Raw genomic sequence first — 22,205 nt, forward strand, 5'->3', positions numbered from 1 at the left:
CTGAGAATATTGTTAAGGTAGAGATATAAAAGAAGGCTTATAAATGCAACAGATCAAGAGATGGAAAGGTTCTTGAGATTGTGGGGTAGGACCCTGCAATGAAATTGTGGGTAGCAGAAAACAGCTGTCTTAGCTGAGGCCGGGAGGGTGATCAGACATAAATCCTTTTGGAAGATGGTTCAGAAGAATATAATGAGAACATAATAGAGCACTTGTGTACCTGTAGTATTCTATACACATTGCTGTTATTGGAAGCTGGGAGATTTGAGTTGAAATTCTGAAAGTTTGCATGAAAGTGCAAGAGAAGATGAATGAATACTGCATTGGAAGGGATGGAGGAAATGACAATTGCATATGATGTGAAATGTTGCCAATAAAGAAATGGGCAGGTAGAGACAAGAATGTAAGTATCGGTTCACAAGTTGCAGGAGTGGCACAGTTGCCATTGCCATGTTTCATTCCTCTCATGATGACAGAATAAGGGATAGATCAAGGTTATGCTAAGATAGCCCTAACCAACTTTCCAGTGCTGGCATAGCTGTGCCAGTGGGGCATGTGCTGCCAGTGGGGCATCCTGCAGTTGGGCTGCACTCATGGAGACCTCCTCAACATAGGGAATGTTTGTTCCCTTACCTCAGAGCTGCATTGCCCTTATGTCGGTGCTGGAAAGTGGGCTAGGATTGCATCCTGTGTGACTTAACCATATGATTTATTGATCTAATGTTACAGTTACAGCATGGGATAAAGAAGCAGCCCTTTTGCTTCTTCAGCATAAGAACCAGTTCTAAGATGAGTTAATGTATAATTTCCTTTGTGCGTTGCTATGATTCTATGTCCTGATGGCTTTCTTTTATCATGACTGTTAGCAACCCTCCATGATCACTCTCCACATGTCTACTGAAATCTACTGAATCACATGTCTACTGGAGATTTTTAGCATTGCCTTCAGGAATTTCCAATGTTGCATCATGCTGGGGAAAAAAGTCTCCAGGGAATAGCTTCATCCTAGCCTGGATGGCTTCAGGATGGACAAAAGATTGGCAATGTAGCAGGAAGAGGTTATTTCCTAGCTCTTTTCCTACTCTGTTTGCCCCCTTTTCACACTGGGGGGGGGGAATTTTAGCAAAGAAATGGAGGTTAGGTAGCTCTTCTCCCCAAATTGGTTTTCTACCCAATCAACCTGTAACTGCTTTTCAGCTTCTGGGAAAACAAGAATTGTAGAGTTATCTAGTTATCTAACCCCTGCTAACTGGGTAATAACCCCTGCTAACTGGGTAAGAGGCACTCTTTCAAGTGGGTGCTCCTCTTTTTAGCAGGGGGAGAGTAACTAGCCCACCTCACCCCAGCAGTGTCTTTTCTAGTGGCTGTCTGCTGGTGTTCTTTTGCATCTTTTTAGATTGTGAGCCCTTTTGGGACAGGGAGCCATTAGTTATTTGATTTTTTTCTCTGTAAACCGCTTTGTGAACTTAAGTTGAAAAGCGGTATATAAATACTGAATAATAATAATAATAATAATAATAATAATAATAATAATAATAATAATAATAATAATAATCTAGTTCTGCCTGTAGAAAGTAGCCTGAATGTGGGTTCCTAGGCACTGGAAGGTAATAGGCATCTTGTCATAATTGTCAGCTCTTCTTTAGCATTGGTAAAAGAGGACTTGACCAATGTAATTCTTTCTCAGAAACAACCGTTGCTGAAATTTCAATCCTACCTGGTTAAAACTGCTTCAGGCAGAAGATAGACAGGGAAGAGCTAATAAACCTGACAAAAAGATGGCAACCAATCTATATCTTAGGTTCCAAATAGGGTTTGTAGAAATCTGACTTGATATGAGGTGCATATTCTGATTAATAACGTATGTCAAGGTCCTTGGAGAAGAAAAATTAAATGATCCCAGCAGTGCTTTGAAAGCTAAATCAGAAAAAAAAAAAATGGCACTACATAGCAGAATTTTGTAAGATAAATCAATAGCTCTGCATGCTCCAGCAGTGCTTTGTAAGCTAAAACCGAAGTGTCCTTCCAACTAATCCACTGTGAACTGCTTCAGAAATTATGCAGTTCCTATGGAAAGTGTGAAATACCCATGTAGCTGGTTCCATTTCAGACTGAAAATGTGGGTTGGGATGAGGAGAGTCTGACAACAATTTGCATTCTTAGATATTCTCAAGATTAAACTGCAAAGAAGCTGGGGGAAATAACCACAGTTTTCTTGCTCCAGCGATGAAGAAACTGTGGGTGATACCCAGTAAGTCTGAAGGGGTATTTTCATGGTTACTTTACTGTAGTCATATGATATAAATGTGTTATTAAAGTAGATCACTCTTCTTTAAGCAAAGGGATTTCTGTCATTGTTACACAAAGTTCACAAGACCTATTAAATGCTTATATAACATAGTTCAGTGATTTTCAACCACTGTGCCGTGGCACATTGGTGTGCCGCGAATAGTATGAAGGTGTGCTGTGGGAGACTGAGGGAGGGTCATTTATTAGTAGGGCCATTGGGGGATGTGAGCCCCCTGCTGGCAGCACAATGTGCCTTGACAATTGTCAAAAAACTTATTCATCTTCAACTTTTTCTTGTCTAACTGAGGCAATCCTAACCAACTTTCCAGCACTGATATAAGGGCAATGCAACTCTGAGGTAAGGGAACAAACATTGCCCTACCTTAAGGAGGCCTCCATGACTGCCTCCCAACAGCAGGATGCAGCACATGTCCCGCTGGCACAGTTATGCCAGTGCTGGACAGTTGGCCCTGAAACAGTATCATTTCTGTGTTCCACTTGGTAACTAAACTATGCCTCAGTCATTTCCCCAAAATTGTCAGCCTTGACAATTTTAGCACCTCGGTGTGCCAAGAGATGAAAAAGATTGAAAATTACTGACATACTTATTCATTGTGGTGAACCAGTGAACATGCCAGAGATATAAGTGCTTCCAAGTTAAACCTGAACCTGGGGAGGTCCTCGCTCCTCTAAATACAACAACATTCCACAAACCTGTCGTTAAGTGACTTGGTTGCTAAATGAAAAGCTATTTCAAAATGACTTATCAGGTACTGGAATGCCTAATGGAAGGCCCTGGAATCCTCCTCAGTGTTGCTCACGGCCTCTACAGGCCTCTGAATGGCCTGCAGAAGCTTCTGGCACATACGGTTTACAAAAGCAAACCAGAAGTAGCTTCCAAAAACTGAAAGTTACTTCTAGAGGTTTTGTGGGCCAATCTGAGGCCTGCAGAGGCCCTGTGCAACACTGAGGAGGACTCCAGGGCCCTCTGTTAGGCATCCGAGCACCTGGCATTCATTTCAAAAGCCATTTCAAAATTGCCTTTTTTCCCCTAATAATGACCACCATTGTATAGCTGATCGGTTCTTAGTCGGCACATCATTAAGCAATGTACAGCTGTAATGTCCTACAACGATATTGTTCTCCCTTGAGTAGGGCTGCAACATTTAGGCTGCAATCCTAACCTCACTTTCCTAGGAGTAAATACCATTGAACACAATAGGACTTACTTCTGAGTAGACCTGGTTAGGCTTGTGCCCTAAGTTCATTAATCAGTTAGAACTATCATTAAAACGCCTTTTGATAATGTAAGAGGGTGTCCATGATTATTGAGAAACGTATTTTGAAAATAAATTAATTTATTAAGTTATAAAACCTGCAGATTTCAGGTTCTGCTAAATTAGGAGAGGTATTCCATCCTTTTCTCCTTCACATAGGACAGTATGCCTCTTCTATGATAATCTGCTGCCTGAAACACTTGCATATATTGTCTAAAAGCAAAGTATGTTTCTTTCTTCAAAACTTCTTGTTCTTATGAATAATCACACAATTTTATTTCATTAATTCATTTATTCCTAGATTAAAAGTAACATGAGCGATTGACTAAGATGTGTTTCATTGGATTGCAGCTGAGCTATCATCTATTCCTTAGCTATTACCCTCAATAATACAATGTGTTTTACTTGGGCTACTTGTACATCAGGGGTGCAATCCTAATGTTGACTTGGGCTGGCCCAAGTCCCTTGGGCTGGCCCAGGAGGGTCGCAAACATGCCGTAAAGCACGTTTGCACCTCCATGGGAGGAAGCCGTATCAGCTAACATAAGCCTCCATGGCAGCTTCCCCACAGCTGCTTGTGTTGGCGCACCTGCGCCGACATGAGCAGCAAAGGTAGGCGTGGGGGGACGGGGAGGAGGAGGGAAGGAGGCGTTTCTAGGCGGGGAGGGCAGGCAATGGGTGGCCCTGGGGGTGAGCGCACGAGGAGCCGGAGGCGGGGCTGAAATCCCGTCCCCGCAGAGAACGGAGCGGCTTCAAGTCACTCCGCTCTCCTCAGACTTGCACTATCTCCAGAGGTGGCGCAGGTCCAAGGAGACCCATTGGGGCCAGCAGCCCTTACCCAGAGGTAAGAGGAAGAGCTTCCCCTTGCCTCTGGCTGAGCCACTGCTGTCAATGAACCTGCGTTGGATGCAGCGCAAGCCTCCTGGCTTGTCTGCTCCAGCGCAGGTTTGCATTGCGCCCTAGGTGCCTCTTCTTTAATTAAAAACCCTAGTTTTAAGTAAAGCTCAACCAATAGACAAAGAGTGTAGTGAATTTGTTAAACAATTTATGAGGGAATGCACAAATTGAAGTCTGAGGGGAAAGGTGGCTTCTTCCACACATAGCATTGATAGTACCCAGAAGTCGTGAAGGGACGCTAGCTGGAATAGAGATAAGAGGGTTTGGCATCAGAAAGTAGAATAACATCATTTATAGGCAATCCTTAGATTATCCTGGGATGCTTTATGACTGCAAAGATGTGGAAAGCAAAATAAATTATGTAAATTGAGTCAGCTTGCATAAATGTATTGAGAATGTGTGTCAGGGTATTGAGACACAACCTGAGGAAATTTGCTGCCTGAGCATGGCAAGGCCTGAAAGCCTGGGGCCGGTATCTAGATGGAAACCCAAGGCCAAAGTAAGGCAGAAGTTAAGTGTGCCTTGTGACCCTGGACTGACCAATAGTGACTGGGTAAATGTGCTGAGTCACAGCGACTTTGCAGCCCCAATGCAAGTCAGTGGGAAAGGGGCCAAGACATCCTGGGAGGATGAGGTAATGCAGTCATGAGAGGATGAGGTAATGGGGGTGAGGTCATCCCTTACCTGATTGGTCAGAGGAAGTATAATGGGGAGGCTGCCGGAGCCTACCTTGTGGGTCATTGTGAGGAGTTATTGGAAGAACTTGAATCTGTGTTGGAGTTGCTGAAGATCTGTAATTGCTGTTTCACTGCTGTGAGACCGGCTGCTGCTTGTATATTTGTAAATACAGCTTGGTGGTGGACATCTGCCTGGCTCGTGTTTTCATTCCATCGCTTCGCTATCTTGGGTCGCTTCGGATGCCAGCATTTCACTGCACTTTATCTTACTCTGTGGGCTTTGCTCATCGCCTTGCCCTAGCCCAACAATGTGTATATAATTTGAGTTACCTTTGTGAGAATATGGATATTTCTCTTCAACATACTGATCCATGAGACTGTTGAGACTATAATGTGCAAGCATTGTATTTTAGCAATTTCTAAAGGACTACAACTGACCCCTTTAAAAAAAACAAAACTCTAATAAACACTTGATCAAGGCAGTTGAGAATGGCTGAGGAGGTTCTCCTTCACTCAGGAAAAGTTGCCCTTGACCCCACGATAAAGTCAGTGCAGGATATTTCTACTGTTCCGGTATACAAATTATACTTATTCATCTCCAACTTTTTCTTATTTAACTGAAACAGTATCATTTCTGTGTTCCACTTGATAACTAAACTGTGCCTCAGTCACTTCCCCAAATGATGGTACATTTAGTCTTCTTAAAGTCAAGTTCTAATTTGTTCTCAAGTTCCAAACCATCCATATATAATTACAAAATTAAAAAGTTCCACTAACTCAAGAATTGCAACCACAAAAGGATTCCAGGAAATCATCAGATAAGTATTCATTTATTTAACTCAACATATAGAATTATGTTGCCAATGGCTTTTTCAAAGTTTAACTCTTAATCGGCTAAAGAGTGTTTTTAAACCTGTTTTCTCTTTTTTCAGAGATTCACACTGAAATCCTCTGGAGTTCATTGACTATGGTAAGAAATTACCATCATTCAATAAGTGTTTTGTGCAAGGCTCTCTATCCTGCGCTTCACTATGTATTTTCCAGCCATGTTTCCAAGTGTAGTTACAAACATAACTTGGTGTTATATCTTTTTTCTTCTCGGAAAAGCTGGCACCAATGCAGTGGGAAGCACCCTTGAAACTTGGTTTCATGTAGGCTATTTTGATTGTGTACCCCATTCTTGTCTGTTGTCAAATTTTTAAATACTTCGTCAGCAAATTGTTTTGATTATGTTCAATTATTTATGTTAACATCCTTGAGTGTTCTACTACTACTACTACTACTACTACTACTACTACTACTACTAATAATAATAATAGATAACAAATTAACCTATGAAAGGATGCATAGTACATAGGCTGATTGATCACACTGAGTATTATCTTTAAAGTTTCCTGTGTAGATTACCCACCAAGGCCATTTCAGTCCCCAAATTGTGGTGAAAACCAAACTGCACCAAGATAAGGTTTGAAATAATCAGTCCTGATAATTGTCAGCTAGGGTAATCCATAAATACAAGTATTACCATGACTTGAATTCTAACAGTACACGTAAAGCTTTATTTAGGGCTCAGTCTTATGATGTCCTAGCTCTGTCACTCAATTCCAGTGCCAGAGCCGGGTGTTGTAAATGTGGTATAAAGCACGTTTATGGTATCCTCTAAGTAGGGAGTGCTGGTGCCAGGCCAGTGCCAGTTGGCACTGGGATCAGCACCAGGAAGAAGATGGTGCACCACCACTGGGGGTACGTTACACTGCTGGGCAGCAGTGTGGCTCCTGGGGGTTTGGGGAGAGCAGGGGGAAGGTGGAGGAAGGATGGAACTGGGTGGGGGGAGGGGAGAATTGGATCCAGGAGGGGCGGAGATGGTGGCAGGCTCTACTGCCATATCCTGCACTCCCTCCTGGCTTGGATAGCCCAACACAGGCCTCCTCGGGTCTGCGCCCAATCAGAAGTGGGCACAAATCTGAGGAGAGCAATTGGTGCTACAGCTGCATTACCTGGAGTAAAGAGCACTAGGCCAGAGCCCATAGGATCCAGCAGTAACCATTTGGGTGCTGCCAGAGCCCTGGGCACTGCTATGTTTAGGATTGGGCTGTTACTATGCAGTTTAGCAAACCTATTCATAACCTTGTTAGGATATGTAGAACTCATGTTCCATTAAGAGATACTGAAAAAAATGCCTTACATGGCCTCCTAGATTGAGGCACAAAAGATTATCGTGCCATTTTCCTGATGAGGAGAAGTAAGTTAACTGCCTGATTGGTCAAAGCAATTAAATGGAGGAAATTAGGCAATATTAGGTCCATAGCCCCACCATCAAGACAATACAGTGAAACATTTCATGTGCATATCAAAACCATTTGTAGTGAAATTATAAATATCAGTCGCTCAAATTACTATTTGAATTATTCAAACATATGCAACAGGTTAAAAACCTGTTCAAAACCTGCATCAGCATACATTTATATAATGCACATATCTAAAGAGAAGCTTCATGAGTATATAAAAGAAGAAAAGTTTCTTAGTATACAAAAATCTATTGGTGTGCATGTCTGCCATTGTTTCCTCTCTACTTACTCCTATGGAAAGGATTCTATGTTATCTAGGAAGCAAATTCTCCCTTTCCCCCAATCCTTCCTTTTGGGAATTTTGTTTCCTCTTTCCATTCTCACTGATTACCAGCATAACTTGGATTCCAATTCATGTTTTCCCTCCAGTTCCTATGCAACACAATTCTTCTAATTATTGTGATTACAGCATCTGTTCGGCAGCTTTTGTACCCCTTTCTGCTGAGATTTATCACAGAGGCACACCTGCTGTCTTTACATTTAACTTAATGTTCTGGTGTTAATTTCATCCAGGAATTTAATTATATTATTCTGTGGAGCCCAACCACACTGGTCACAAAGGACAGATACACCACACACATGTGCCCACACACACACTAGGGTTGCCAACTCTGACTGAAGCTATTCCTGGAGAGCCCCCTCACCCCCAACGTGATAAAATATTGGAAATTCCTGGAGGCCCTGTTCAAGTCTCCAGAACTGCTCTCAATAGCCACCTGGAGGGGGATGCTGATTCCTGGAGATTTCAAGACAATTTCTAGAGGGTTGGCAACCCTACACAGTTTCCTCCACCAGCCATTAATCTTAGCATGGCAATAATCTGAGCCTCTGTGCATTATAGCATTCACTCCATTGTTTAGTTTTATAATGTTCTTGCTTTTTGAAAATCAAGAGTCATCTCTGTCTATCCACATCATAAGTAAGTTGTATTGTTGTGTGTATGCGTTTGTGTGTATTCCCAGGTGCTGGAGCAGAGACATCATGATGTCACGCAACATCATAAGACATCACACCACAGCATGACATCACTTCCCCAGCGTCTTCCTGGGGCGGGGCTTTGTGCACCTTCTCCCAGCATCAAGAAAAGCTCTTAGCCTTCCTTGATGTCGGGAGCAGGTACGGCGCAACCTGCAGAGCCTCACCCTTGGGGAGAATGTCACAACGTGCTTCATGCACCTTCTTTCACCATTGGGGAAGGCTAGGAGCCTTCCCTGATGTCCGGAGGAGGCGCAGTGCAGTGCAGCCTGGTTTGGAGGCTTGGACCCTTTCCAGAAGCCAGGAGGAGGTGCTATGAAGCCTGCAGTACCCCAAGATGGTTGCGCAGTGCCTGGGAACAGTCATGTGTACCCCCCCATCATGGCATCTGGGGCACTTGCCCCTCAGGCTCTGCCCTAGGTATTCTTCTGTATATATCCAGCATCTGCAAAGGTGGATGGGTGGTGAACAGGAAGGATAGTTTTCATAGAAAAAGAGCTTATTGACAGTCAAGGGAAATAGAGTTTAAAAAACTTAAATACTGTTCTGAAGCTTATGACTATAATACAGACTCTTCCTTTTTTTTGAAGAGGGTTTTTTTTTTTTTTTTTTTTTGGCTCTGCAGGCAGAAATTTAACCAGTGCACACTTCCACAACATGGAAACAGTACTGGGGAAAGCTACACATGAAAGCTTTCATGCACATATTAAACATACAGAACTTCAGGTAGGAAAAGGTTGCAATCCTATCATAATGTCAGTAAAATCATTATTCCCAGGAGTAGCTTCCGTGGTTAGCTGCTCAATTCCCCACAAAGATATTTTGCAATTCTTATATAATATCTCTGACCAGATTCATCTTAAAGAGTACCAGTCAGGCAGGTTATACAACTGTCCTTAGTAATCTAGTAATATTTTCGCTAGCTAATGGACTGTTAGTATGTTTCCTAACATGTGACTAAATTTGAGACTGTATGATGGCTGTCCTTAAACAAATTCACCCATAGTTACATTTGAGACATACTCCTGAAATCTGCCTTGCTGAGACACTAGATGTCCACCGCATCTTAATGGAAGACCATGTGGACTTCAATATGGGAGTGTCTTCCCTTAGTATTTCCCCTTTTCTTTTCTCACCCCTCATGTTCTTCTGTTCTAAAAAACTGTGTAACTTAGGGTGCATTCCCGAAATGTGGATAGGCTGGCACAAGTCCCTTTCGCCGGCCCACCTGTGTCGTGAAAGTGCCGTAAAGTACTTTCACACCATTGGGAGAACAAGGAGGCTGGTGCACAGACATGCACCAGCCTCCAGAGGCCGATGCAAGTCCTGCTCAGCCAATCCAGAAAGTAAGCCCATGCTGGCCAAATCAGGCCAGCGTGGGGAGGGCAAGGAGGAGGCCTTTCAGGGGTGGGCAGCAAATGGGACCAGGGGAAAGTGGCGGGTGAGAGGGCAGGGCCAGGATCTGGCACTTATGCTGGATCCTATCCCTGGTCCCGGGCAGCCCTGGGCAGCTGCGGGCTACTTGGATCTGTGCCCCCTCTTGAGATGGTGCAGATCTGAGTAGCCCCATTGAGGCTGCTGCAGCTTTACCCAGGGTAAAGGGAAGCAATTCCCCTTACCCCGGGCTGAGCTGCTTTCGGCCCCACCCCTGCTCTGGATGCCAGCAGACAGTCTGGCTCCAGTCTGGTCTCAGTCTGGCAGACAGTCTGGCTCCAGGGCAGGTTAGGATTGGGCTGTTATTCTGTGAAAAAGTTAGGGTTTCATGTTTCCTGGAAAATCAGCCACCCCTCCAATGCTACATGGAAAACTGCTTTTGAAACTGAGGAGAATTTTCAAAGCAGTTTAACTATGTAGAATGGCAGGGGTGTGTGCATCAACAGTGACTCCACAGGTGGTGTGTGACCAAGAGTTCACACCCCTGACCAATTTCTTAGGTGGTGAAGGCCCTCTGCTGTTTCTGCTCCCCACCACCACCTAGTAAGCCAGGGAAAGCTAACTATATAATTATGAGGTAGCAGTGGCAACAATGAACCATCTTCTTCCCCTGGTGCCATTGTCCAATTCCCAAGTGTCTTGTTCCCCTAATGCTACATTGGGGACTGGGCCATCCAGAAGTTACATAACACTGGGCAAGAAAGAGAATGATCCACTATTGCTATGTGTGCCTATCCCCCTTGCATCCGGGTTAGCCTCTTCCAGGTGTCCACCAGGTGAGCTAACTGGGAACTGAACAGCAAATGGGGAGAGCATGCTATTGAGAAGTTCCCATAAGTCTTTTACCCCAGATGCCCAAGCTGTCACTCTGTGTGTGTGTGTGTGTGTGTGTGTGTGTAAAAGTTCAAAGAAAAAAAATTTCCCTTAGTGTGCCTTCTCTTTTCTCTTCTTCTAAGATGACTGTAACACGAAAGTAAATCCAACTGTTTTTGTGCTCTCCTCTACTATACTTTCATATAAAATGTTATGAGTACAATTTCGTGGTATGTGTGTGGGGGGGAGTACACACTCAAAGCTTTCATATGTTCCATGGAATGTTTTGCCATTTTTTTAAAAGAACTGCAGACTTCCCATATCCCTGCATAAATAAAATGCTTTTTGAAATTGTCTTTGATTTCTAAGGTGGTTTTACTCTGCACGCGGTTGGTGTACAGCAGGAGTGCAGACCTGGCTGTTCATAAAACAGAGATGCAAAGCACAAGGAAAGAATGGGTTCTTGAATCCTGCCCCTTGTTATTAAGCAACCTTGATTTTGTTTTTTCTGTTACACCAAATACATGTGAAATTATTTTCCATCTTCTTTGGGGCTACTAGTTGTTGCATATGAATAGCTGCACACAATTAGAACAGGATCAATGCCCAACATTTTTTTTTAGTGTTGTCTCCTTTTATTTTACTTTCTTAGAAACCGAACATGCAGGTACTACTCTTTGCACCCTACTCATCACTGTCAGAGTTTGGGGCATTGAGAGGAAACCTCAGAAGCACGCTGGTATGTTGCTTCTCAAGTACAATGTATTTTTCTACAGTGACACTAGCCAAGTGGAGTAGTCTTGCATTTATTTTAGAGAATTTCATTGCTTTCCTTTGTTAGTGCCCCTGAAGAAGAGTATCTGGTCAAAATGTGGTGGAACTAATACTTAACATTCCAGTGAACTGTTGAAGTTCAATTTGTGCCAGATAGAAAAAACAAGGATGGGGTAAGAGATTACAGTGCTAGCAGTAGGGCAGAATTACTGTGGGTGTAGTGGAGGAGCAAGTAAGGTGAGTCTAGAATGAGATCTTAAGTGCCTTGAACGAGATCTTAAGTTCCTTGAATACCTCCTCTTTTCCCTTGTATATGCTTTTATTTTACGAAAAGTTGCTCCTCTATATTTTTCTAACTTGTCCAAATGACACAATGAGAGATTCCTCCAGCTGAATCTTATTCACTGTCAAGTAGAGTATTGTGGCTGCTCTATGAGCATGAGAGACAATACTTTTGCTAATGTCTCCCAGAGGCCCTTTGCTATTCTTGCAAAATTCACATTTTTGACATGCTCAGTTTGTGATTTACATAATTACTCATCAGATCCTCTTGAATAGTAGTGCCTGGCCATTAGCCAGTCTTGGTGTTTTTTTTGTGTGTTTTTTTTAAAACTATGCTTCCTTTACAGCCCAATCCTATCTTCCCTTACCCCCACTGGTGAAGCCGCACCAGCGGGGGGGGGGGGGATTGGGAGGCAATTCCCAACTGGGCAATTGGGATTGAAATCCCTTTACCCATCTATAAGCCTCCCACTCTGCAATGGCTCTCCTTAGACCTGTGCTAGTAATTTTGCTGGCCAGAACTGAGGAGAGAAAGGGGCAGGGAGGCTGCTGTTGGAGGTGATGGAATTCTATCTTGTCCTGTCCTCCAACCCTGTCTCTAACCCTGCATTACAGTCAATCCAATTTGATTTGTAATAAAACCGAGGTCTCATTATGTCAAACATGCTGTTTTCCTTCTGCTGCAGAGCAATCTATTTGGAATGTTTTAATGTTTATCCTTTCCCCCTTCCTTTAAATAAGGGCAATGTATCCTTCTCTAGACTTCTCATACTGTTCATCCTGATTCTATTATTCTGATAGAATTTATTATCCTGTGCTCAGAATTTTCAAATATTCACCAAGTTCCTTCTTTTTGTTTATAACCTCTCGTATTTGACTAGACTTTTCTGATATGAATTCATTCAGATTTACCAGTGAGAGTGCTGGGTCCACTTTACTAATTTTCTGTTTTCTTTTCCTCTTTTTTTCAGATATATTGGCTGGGTGCAGACATAATATGAAACCATAGTTTGCTTAGCTAAACCATGGTTTCACATGTCTAAACTTGAGCCTTCCAAAAAAAAAGTGGTTTGTTTGGAGTCGACAACATGAGATGTGAATGCACAGCTGGAAGCTGGGTTGCAAAGTACTGTTTCAGCTAATTGTGATTTTCAATAGTGTCCTAATTCACAGACCACTGACAAATCACAGTTATGGCCTTTGTTCCACCTCAGGTGGCTCCTGATAGGAGTTGCTCTACCTCAAGAGACTGCTGCTCCGTGGAAAAGGGAGTGAATTTATGAAGCTGAGTCCTGAGCAGATGAGAAACAATAGCAAACAAGTAGTTTGAAACCATAGTTTGTCTATTGTACATCCAGAAGCTCAAACCATGATGCCAGTTTTAACTATGATTAACACAAACCCTGGTTATATGTTATTTCTGAATTCACCCATTGTTGAAGGAATGCTAATGTGAATTTTCATCCAAAAAAATTAAAGAACTCATAACCATTGTCTAAAGCAGTGGTTCTCAAACTTTGAGGGAGCTTTACTCCCTCCATAAATTTTTGAGGGGGTGTGGCTAGGGCAGCAATGCGATCCCCAAGATCGTGCTTCTAAGGGGGGTAAGGGGGGTGCTTGTTACTTACTTGTGCTTGTGCTTCTGAAGGCAGGGCTGCAGCAGGCTGCAGGAGGTGGGGGGAGCCCTGCGCAGCCCTGCACAGTGCTCCCCAAGGCTTGGAACTTTCACCGAACGGTCGCCTGCAAAACGGAAGTGCTTTGCACCCGCTTTCAGTGAAAATTCCAAGCCTCGGGGAGTGCTGTGTAGGGCTGCGGAGGGCTCCCTGCACCTCCTGCAGCCTGCTGCAGCCCTGCCTTCAGAGGCACAAGCAAGTCACAAGCACCCCCCCTTATCCCCCCAAAAGGATGCAATCCTGGGGATCGCTTCCCTGCCTGTCCCCTTCCCCCACCCCTTAACAGGATGGGGGAACTTTTACACGAACTGGTGGGTTGCGACCCACCAGTTTGAGAACCACTGGTCTAAAGGAAAAATGCATTGCAAACATTGAAGCCAATGGTGGAAGCAAACAATTTCCCATGAAACTCTTATTATTCCCTTGTATGATGCCATTTATCTGTTAAAATTATATATTTGTCAAATTAAAAAACCTTATTACACCACTGTTTTTTGTAAAAGTAAAAAAAAAAACTGAATCAAACACCAGATAAAGAATACACAGTATTAATAAAAAGTTGTTTAGAAAAAACAAACTGTCTCTATTTTGTAAATTAGTTTCTGCAGAGGTTAAGAATAGCCACATGGTTCATGCTCCCTGCTTTTTTGAGAGGATTATGTTGGTAGGAAATGTGTTTACTTTATTTCAGCAAGACTTAAAATCCTGTGACACCTCAGTATGATTCTTGGTGCACGAACACATTTCAATTTGTTTTATCAGCTGCTTGATAATATAAGGGAATCTATGATGTGAATTGTTTGGGGGAAGGTTCAAATTATATACAAGTTAAAAATGAATATAGTGATATGCCTCTGGAATATTCTACAACAAAAATTCCAGGACATTGGGGGGGGGGAAGCCATATTTTTGTGTCATAAATTCATTGAAAGATTATGAAATTCAAGACCATTGTATCACATTATTCTGTCAACCACTTCGATTACCTAGGCCAGGGTGGCCTAACATGTGGCCTTGTGGGCCACATGTATCCCATGAGGCCCTTTTTGGTAGCCCTTGAAAGCCCCACCACAGCCACCACCCACCACCTCTTCAGTGTCTTTTTTAATCTCCCTGATGTGCTTTGGAGAAGGAGATGTTGGAACAGCATGGCAGGGGCATCGAAAAGCTGTGCTGTGTCCACTGCTGCCTCCTGCTGATTTAGCTGCCGAGTGACTTCCGCGGCTCAGAAAGTGGAAGTAATTGGCAGTGACGTCATCACCACACTGCTAATTACTTCTGTATGTGTGCAGTACGGGGCGGGGGGTGATACCAGGATTGTGCGGCCTTCTGGCTATCAGAAGTTGGACTGCCCTGATCTGGGCATTATTGGTGGTTTTTAATGACTTGGAATATCAGGGAGGAATATTCAAAGAGGAAGTGTAGGCTTCCGACCAACTTCAGTGACAGCAGAAATGCCTTCTTATTGTCTACTCCTCTATACCTAGCCCAACCATTTTATGGTTGGTGCTCTGTTATGTGCTCTTGGAGTAGACAATGACACATAGGAGAAGCGAAATCTAACACGCTTCTAACCAGCTTCAAGAAAAACCAAGGAATTCCACCATTCCATTCTTCTGCTCTATCAGTCTTTCAGCCTGAAGCAGACAAGAACCAGTACCATGGCTAGCCCATCCATGAAGCAAATGATGCCATTCGCATTGGACAGCAAATTGAACAGCAAATTTGGGAGACAGCAATGATCCATGCCCCCCCCTTCCTTCCACAACAGAGCCAGCCTCCTTTCCTGCCCAAACCTAGAGCACTCTACATTTTCTGCTTTGCGTAAAGAGCCTGTGGGGAGGAAGGAACCAGGTGAAGAGTGTACAAGTTTTAGGGCACACCAGCAGCGGCAGTGTGGAAGGCAGGCAGCCCAATAACTTCAACTGGCCCTGACCAGTGCAGTAACCAGTTGCCAGTAGGAAAGCAAATGGTGTAACAGGACCTGCTAGTTGATTGCCATTTGATAAGCGGAATAATTATAAAGTATGTCTTTAGGCCAGTGTTTCTCAAACTGTGGGTCAGGACCCACTTGGTGGGTCGCGAGCCAATTTCAGGTGGGTCCCCATTCATTTCAATATTTTATTTTTAATCTGTTAGACTTGATGCTACCATGGGATGTGTCTGCATTTGGGGAAATGTTGCAGAGCTGTACTTTTAACAGGCAACTATGTACATGTTTTTAACAATGATAGTAAATGGAACTTACTCCTGGGTATGTGTGGGTAGGATTGCAGCCTAGGATTGTGAAAAATTTTCCTGCTTGTTGATGTCACTTTCGGTCATGACATCACTTCCGGTGGGTCCTGAAAGAGTCTCATTCTAAAAAGTGGGTCCCGGTGCTCAATGTGTGAGAATCACTGCTTTAGGCAATGCAGAGACCTTTAGATAGCATAACAAGATCACAGCAGGATCCTGTTCCAAACTATAACCAAACATATAATTGTCACATGATTTTGCCCCAATAATTCTTTTATTGTAGTTGATTGTAATGAAGGGGAATATTAAATAGTCTGAATAATAGTTATTAGAGTTCCATCTATTCACAGCTGATGCCCTGTACATTTTATTTAATCTGGCTGGTGACAAGTACCAATGGTGCTTTATTTCATGCTGAGTTTTTCTTAAATACAGGAATAAGTCATGTGCATAATCTCAAATCTCTGATGCCTGCTCACTTACCAAATCTTTAGCCCATTTAACTTTATACTGATCCTTTTTCATATTCAAATCTGTGAAGAAAATTATGTAATTTAGCTAATGTTCCTTTCAATGTAACAGCTAAATCTAAGGCTGAAGTCTTATGTACACGTGCGTAGGAGTAAGCTCCACTGAATGCAACTTACTTCTGATCGAATAGGCATAGGATTGCATTGCACATGTTCTAACTTTGTAGTTTCTGAAACGGTTTTGTGGGGGGGGGGTGTAGATCACTGTGCACATTTGGTCTCTAACCAAATGAAGATGCACATGAAGAAAATGTTGTGCACATTTTATTGGGTTGAAAACCTCCTTTGGTAACTCCCTCTGGAATACATGATTGAAGCCATTACCACCAATCAGTTTCTAGATGAGGCTGCTTAGCCCAGGAAATGTACAAAAATGAAGATGCATCTTCATTTTGATTTTATTTTGGTTTTGGTGGAGTGGCAGAACTTATTAGAATGACCTTTCTGATTTTCTTTTCCTTGAAAATGGTGACCAAGGTTGATCTCTGATTTCTATTTCTCCTCCTATTGCTGTTTGTAGAAAGAAATTGGCTGCTATGAAGGAATTTTTTAAAAAAATTTCAGAGAGGAATTACACAAGCTCATGAACAGAACTTTTGCTAAGGTGCATTTGCTCAAAGATCAATAATATTTGACCAATTTCTTTTTCTCCATTTTTTTCTTTGGCCTCCTTACCTAAGCAACTGGTATGATTAATGGGGTGTGCTGGGTTAATGCTTTATATTTTGGTACTCAAATTACCCAAGCAGTTTTGAGCAGAGCTTTTAGTTGGAGAATGAGATTGAAAGATATTTTGAGGGCAGGCTGTTGGTTCCAACCTCCCACTGTTGTCAATTTAGCCATAAATCAATTGTGAATAGCGTTTTCCCCTCCTTGTTAATTTTTCACAAGGTTGGAACTCAGATGATGAATATTCCTGTCTGGAAGTAAGCGTGTGACACCCCCCCTCCCCCATTTTGCTGGAAAGAGTTATGGAAGGAAATGAGGCCAAATACATTAGACGTTCACCTGCCTTCCTTGCATGCCTGTCAGTCTGCTCTCTCTTCCTAGTTTCTTAAATCTGAAATACCGAAATAACATGATTTTCATTATGACATTTGGTTCTTCAACCAGTATAAGGAGCTGCTGATCAGTCATTTTCCAGTGTGTGACACCAAGGAAGTTAAGGGCTCAACTTGCTGTATAGGTCATGTAGCAGTATAATCTGATAGCGTGCTGTGAACACTTGTCTTATGAATATTACATTTACAAAGTCTTATTAATATTGCATTTTCTTTTTCATATTGGTGAAATATCAGATTGCTAAAGCAAAAAACAAAACCATCGTTCAACGTGGTAACTAATGTTTCATAGCTTGTCTGCAGATTCTTAAACTCAGATAATGAGCTGGACTATACAAGACACTTGTCACAGGGCTTGCTATTTCCACTACTCACCATGAGGATTTCCATTCCTGCCTCTGCTACCCATCACTAGAGGCCTTTTGGTGGCCATAGGGAAAATCACTACATGATGCATAGGATTTACATTATGTGTTCACTAATAGGGTACATGTGGGGGGATGCCAATCTCAGCAGCAAGTGTAACATATAGCCTTAGCTGTACACTAACATTTGAATTATTAGCAGGAGGGGGGTGGATGTACACAAAGAGCCCATATATTGTGATCTTGCAACCAAATATACAAAGAGCAATGATGCTATCCAGCAACTCATTGCATATGACAGGGTGTCAATTTGCCCTTAAATTGCTGCATGCACAAAGCCTTCCCTTTACATTGCATTTCATAGCAATCCTGTCCTTGGGCAGCTGGTATAAAATCAAGGACAGGACTATGCTGTTAAACTTCTCAAACAATGCCATTCTTTACACAGCATTAGCACATAATATTTAAGGAACTCAGTATGCATTTTTAAAGAAATACTTGAATATAGCACAATCACCACCATGAATTCAACTGTACTTTTAAAATCAAGTTTTTTTAAAACATTATTGTCCATGATGTTTCAGTTTCCTTAAGCTCCTAAAGCTATTTCCCTCCACTGTAGCAAAAGGGTAGTTCATAATTTTCAGTAATTATTACCTGGGGTGACACCTTTCAACATTGAAGGAAATAAACAGGTGGCGTTAATTAGCTCCAAATAATTTACATGTTCATTATATTTCTTGCAAAGGCTATGAAAACTTTTAGTAGCAGAAGAGGGAACATTTCAATGCCGTCTCCAGCCTTTAAACTGCTTCATAATATTTAATGGAACTTTCAGGGTTTAGAAATTGTTCTCACTGTTGTTCAGTGGCAATGTCCTTCATAAGTCATGAACATCCATTTAATGTTATAGTTGTGAAATCAAATGCACAGAGCATTAAACTGAGTCCTGCACTTGTCATAGCATTATAGGGAAGGAAGATCAAACCTGACAAAGTGGAATTTTAGCCAGATTTATGATTTCTTTATCTTGGGCCCAGATCAATTTAAAGCTGCAGTCTGTATTTGGCTGTCAACACTCTACAATTCTATTTTGGTCACAGGAGAATGGTAGAATATCTTAGTGTGCTACCTGCAAAAAGGCATTTTTGCTAAAGCAAAAAGCATTGCCTCAAAAATTCATGTAATGATTGAACAAAGGGGGCCAGTAGCAGGAGATGTGATCAAGGCAGGTTGGCGTCATGTAGCAGGTCAAGTGCATAAGGGTCAAAAGGGTCAGAGGCTGAAGATGTGCTGATGGGCAATGGGGCTGCTGCGGCTGTGTGAGCTTGCTGCACAGCCTGTGAGATTACATGGGACCAAGGTGATTTGGGGAGATGGGGTTGGTAGCGTAGTTAGAGGCAGGGCAGCACTAAGTTTCACAGGACCTTTCAACATGCTGTGTAAGCTGCCCCTCCCTTCACCGCTGGAGCCATTACCAAGGGTGAGAGCAATGCTGAGGAGATGCCTTACCACCGGGGAATAGCTCTGACAGCAAGAAGGAGGGACAGCTTACACAACGCATTGAGGTGCTTCACAAAACTTAGCACTGTGCTTCCCTCTGACTATACTACTGGGTGGGGTTAGATCAGGGGTGTCCAAAGTTTTTGGCTGGAGGGCCACATCATCCTCTGACATTGTGTTGGGGGCCGGGGGGGGAAGAATTAATCTACAATTCAAATTTGAATAAATTTGCATAAATTTACATAAATGAATATATTAAAGATGAAGTTATATGAATGAATGAAGGTCTTGCAATAGCTCAAGGCCTATAAAAGGCCTTGCACAAAGCAAGGCTGGCCTTTCCTTTGCTGCCTCTGCTGCATCACAGACATGAAACAGCAAGCAGTGGAGGGAGCCCTCATCCCACAGCTCACGTGAGAGGTCAAACAGTCGCCCTCACGCTGAGAGCAGTTGTGTCAGGCCAGTGCGGGCTCCAACAAATCTTCGGAGGGCCAGAGGCTCATTGGAGACTGGGAGCTCCCTGAGGGCCACATTGAGAAGCCTTGAGGGCCGCATGTGGCCCCAGGGCCGGGGTTTGGGTACACCTAGGTTAGATGAAAAGAGGGAGATGTAATAGATGCAGGTGAGACAGAAGGGGCAGAGCGCTGAAGAGAAGAAGCTGAGGCAGAGAGGGAGGAAAGAACCAAAGACCAATGAAGGAAGAGGAGTGAGAAGAAGCTGGAGAAGAGTGATAAAGGGTGTTGAGGAGGAAAGAGTAAGAGAGAGAGAGGCGCATCAAGATGAGCAAGGAATAGGACTGGGACATCAAGAGGGACAGAAAAATCAGAATGGAAGAGAGTGGAGAGGGAAAAGGAAGAAAGCTGAACCTCAGAGGGAGAATGTGCAGGAGAAAAAAACACACTGGACTGAAAGGGCACAGCTTGAAGAACAACTGGAAAGGGAAGAGGCCTAAGCATCAGAAAGAACCAAGATTGGGGGGAGAGGAGGGATTGGCAAGGACAGAAACAGACAGTGAGATGAGTTGGGGGACAAGAAGGAAGAAAGCCAAATTGGACCATGTAAGGGGGCAGATTACAAAGAAAGCAGCAGAGTCAAGTGAGTAGCAGAGCGGAGAATGAGGCAGGCAAAAATCACAGGAAACTGGATGACTGAAAACTTGGATCCCTGGGGTGGGACACAGGTGCACAGTGTGAGTGAGAACATCCGGGTGCTAGAGGCAGTGGCAGGATGAAAAGGAATCCTGTGCCAGAGCTACTTAAGTGTATAAATGAACAAATGAGTGTGCATGCAAGATTTCATGGGCATAATCCTAACCAACTTCCCAGCACTGGCATAGCTGTGTCAGTGGGGCATTTGCTGCATCCTGCAGTTGGGGGGCAGTCACAGAGGCCTCCTCAAGGTAAGGCAATGCTTGTCCCCTTTCCCCGGAGTTGCATTGCCCTTACCTCGGTGCTAGAAAGTTGGTTAGGATTGCACCCTGAGTCTGCTTCTTTAAGGTAATCCCACAGGGAAAAGATGCCTGGTCCCAGCCCTTATGACACTGATCTTGTCCCTTGGGATGAGCCCATGGAGGTGGAGGCAGTCACAGTCAGCAACCAGTCACAGTCAGTATCACTTTAGATGGGCAAATCAAGTGAGAATGTGTTGTTATTCAGTAAAACAGGTTGGTTAGACTGGCTTGGTTGTAAAGGTTTGGCAAATCCTGGTGCATCCCAATTGACTTGTGGGGTCAGCTGACACTGGGCTAGTACTTGACCTACAGAGTCTAATGTATCTGGCATGCTGGGGAACCAAAGCCCCGGCTGTATAGAAGTTGCAGAGACTGGATGGGGAGCAGGCTTTTCCCCTTCGCCTTAAACTATTTTAAAGTGTAAAGGAGGATCAGGACTCATCTCAGCAGCTGCATCCTGGTGGTCACCACGGTTTTTCCCACAATGCCTTGAACATTATATCTGTTTGCGACATTGTGGGTAAAACTATGGTGGCCATTAGGATGCAGCTGCTGAGAAAAGGTCTGCAGTTCTGTTTACACTTTAAAAACAGTGTAAAGCAGTGGTTCTCAAGCTATTAGTGCCGGGACCCACTTTTTAGAATCAAAATCTATCAGAACCCATTGGAAGCGATGTCATGACAGGAAGTGACACATCAAGCAGGAAAATTTTTAACAATCCTAGGTTGCAATCCCACCCACACAAATTTGAGAAACACTGGAGTAAAGAAAAGAAAAAGCCTTCTGTGTTTCCCTGCTACAAATTTTAGGCTATTCTGCCTCCCATCATGAAAACTGACAGGCTCCGATTGAACCAAATGGCCCATATGCTATTCAGTTCATTTGAGCCCTGTAGAAGTTCATTTCATGATGAACTGGACTGAATGATCCCAGCTTGGTTCAATTTTCCATTTTCCACTTAACAAATGCACACCCCTACAACACTTTCACTGGTAGCTCCTTGTTGAATATAATGTATTGTTCTGTTGGGAAAATGCAGGAAGACGGATTGTTTTGCATGTTAGTTTATTTGTCTTTGCTTGCACCACCCCTCTTCTACTTCGGGATGTAATTATAATTGGGTTGTGTATTCAGAGAGCACTAAAAACATATTAATGCATATTTCTGTTTAATAATAATAATAATAATAATAATAATAATAATAATAATAACCAGTTTACACTTGTTCCCCTGCACTGAACAGACATGCAGATAAAAATTCATGCACTGAAGAAAAGAGAAATCTTAAAAATAAAAAACCAAATTATATGAGACCTGTAGAAATGAATTTGAATAATGTGACGTATCTTTTGCTAATTGGAGGGCCTATGGAATGTATTACCAGTTTTTTAACTGGTTCACCAATCATTATAGTATCATAACTATCAATTTGTCTGCATTCCAGATTTCCTTTTCTCATTAAACATGTTAGTACAGATTGAGTATCACTTATTTGGACTGCTTGGGACAGGGAGATGTCTGGATTTTAGATTTGTCTGGATTTTGGAATAATTGCATAAATATAATGAGAAATGCTTCTTCTTGCTCTTTTCTCTGTTACCCACACAGGTGTCTGGTGG

The 22,205-nt window shown here is 42.8% G+C and overlaps 1 protein-coding gene across 4 annotated transcripts in view; it reads left to right on the forward strand.

Moving 5' to 3' along the window:
* RBMS3 (RNA binding motif single stranded interacting protein 3) overlaps window positions 1–22,205 on the forward strand; it is an 851,530-nt gene that overhangs the window by 49,749 nt on the left and 779,576 nt on the right. The window contains exons 2-3 of one of the 4 annotated variants that reach the window (XR_010794603.1): window positions 6,073–6,110; window positions 12,738–13,365. The exons of the other annotated variants lie outside the window; for them this stretch is intronic. The gene's annotated coding sequence lies outside the window, so the exon portion shown is untranslated. Of the gene's footprint in view, window positions 1–6,072; window positions 6,111–12,737; window positions 13,366–22,205 lie in introns of those variants that run through there. 4 annotated transcript variants of the gene reach the window in all.

Source organism: Tiliqua scincoides, chromosome 5 (genome assembly GCF_035046505.1).
Source record: "Tiliqua scincoides isolate rTilSci1 chromosome 5, rTilSci1.hap2, whole genome shotgun sequence".
In the NCBI taxonomy this organism is placed as follows: Eukaryota; Metazoa; Chordata; class Lepidosauria; order Squamata; family Scincidae; genus Tiliqua; species Tiliqua scincoides.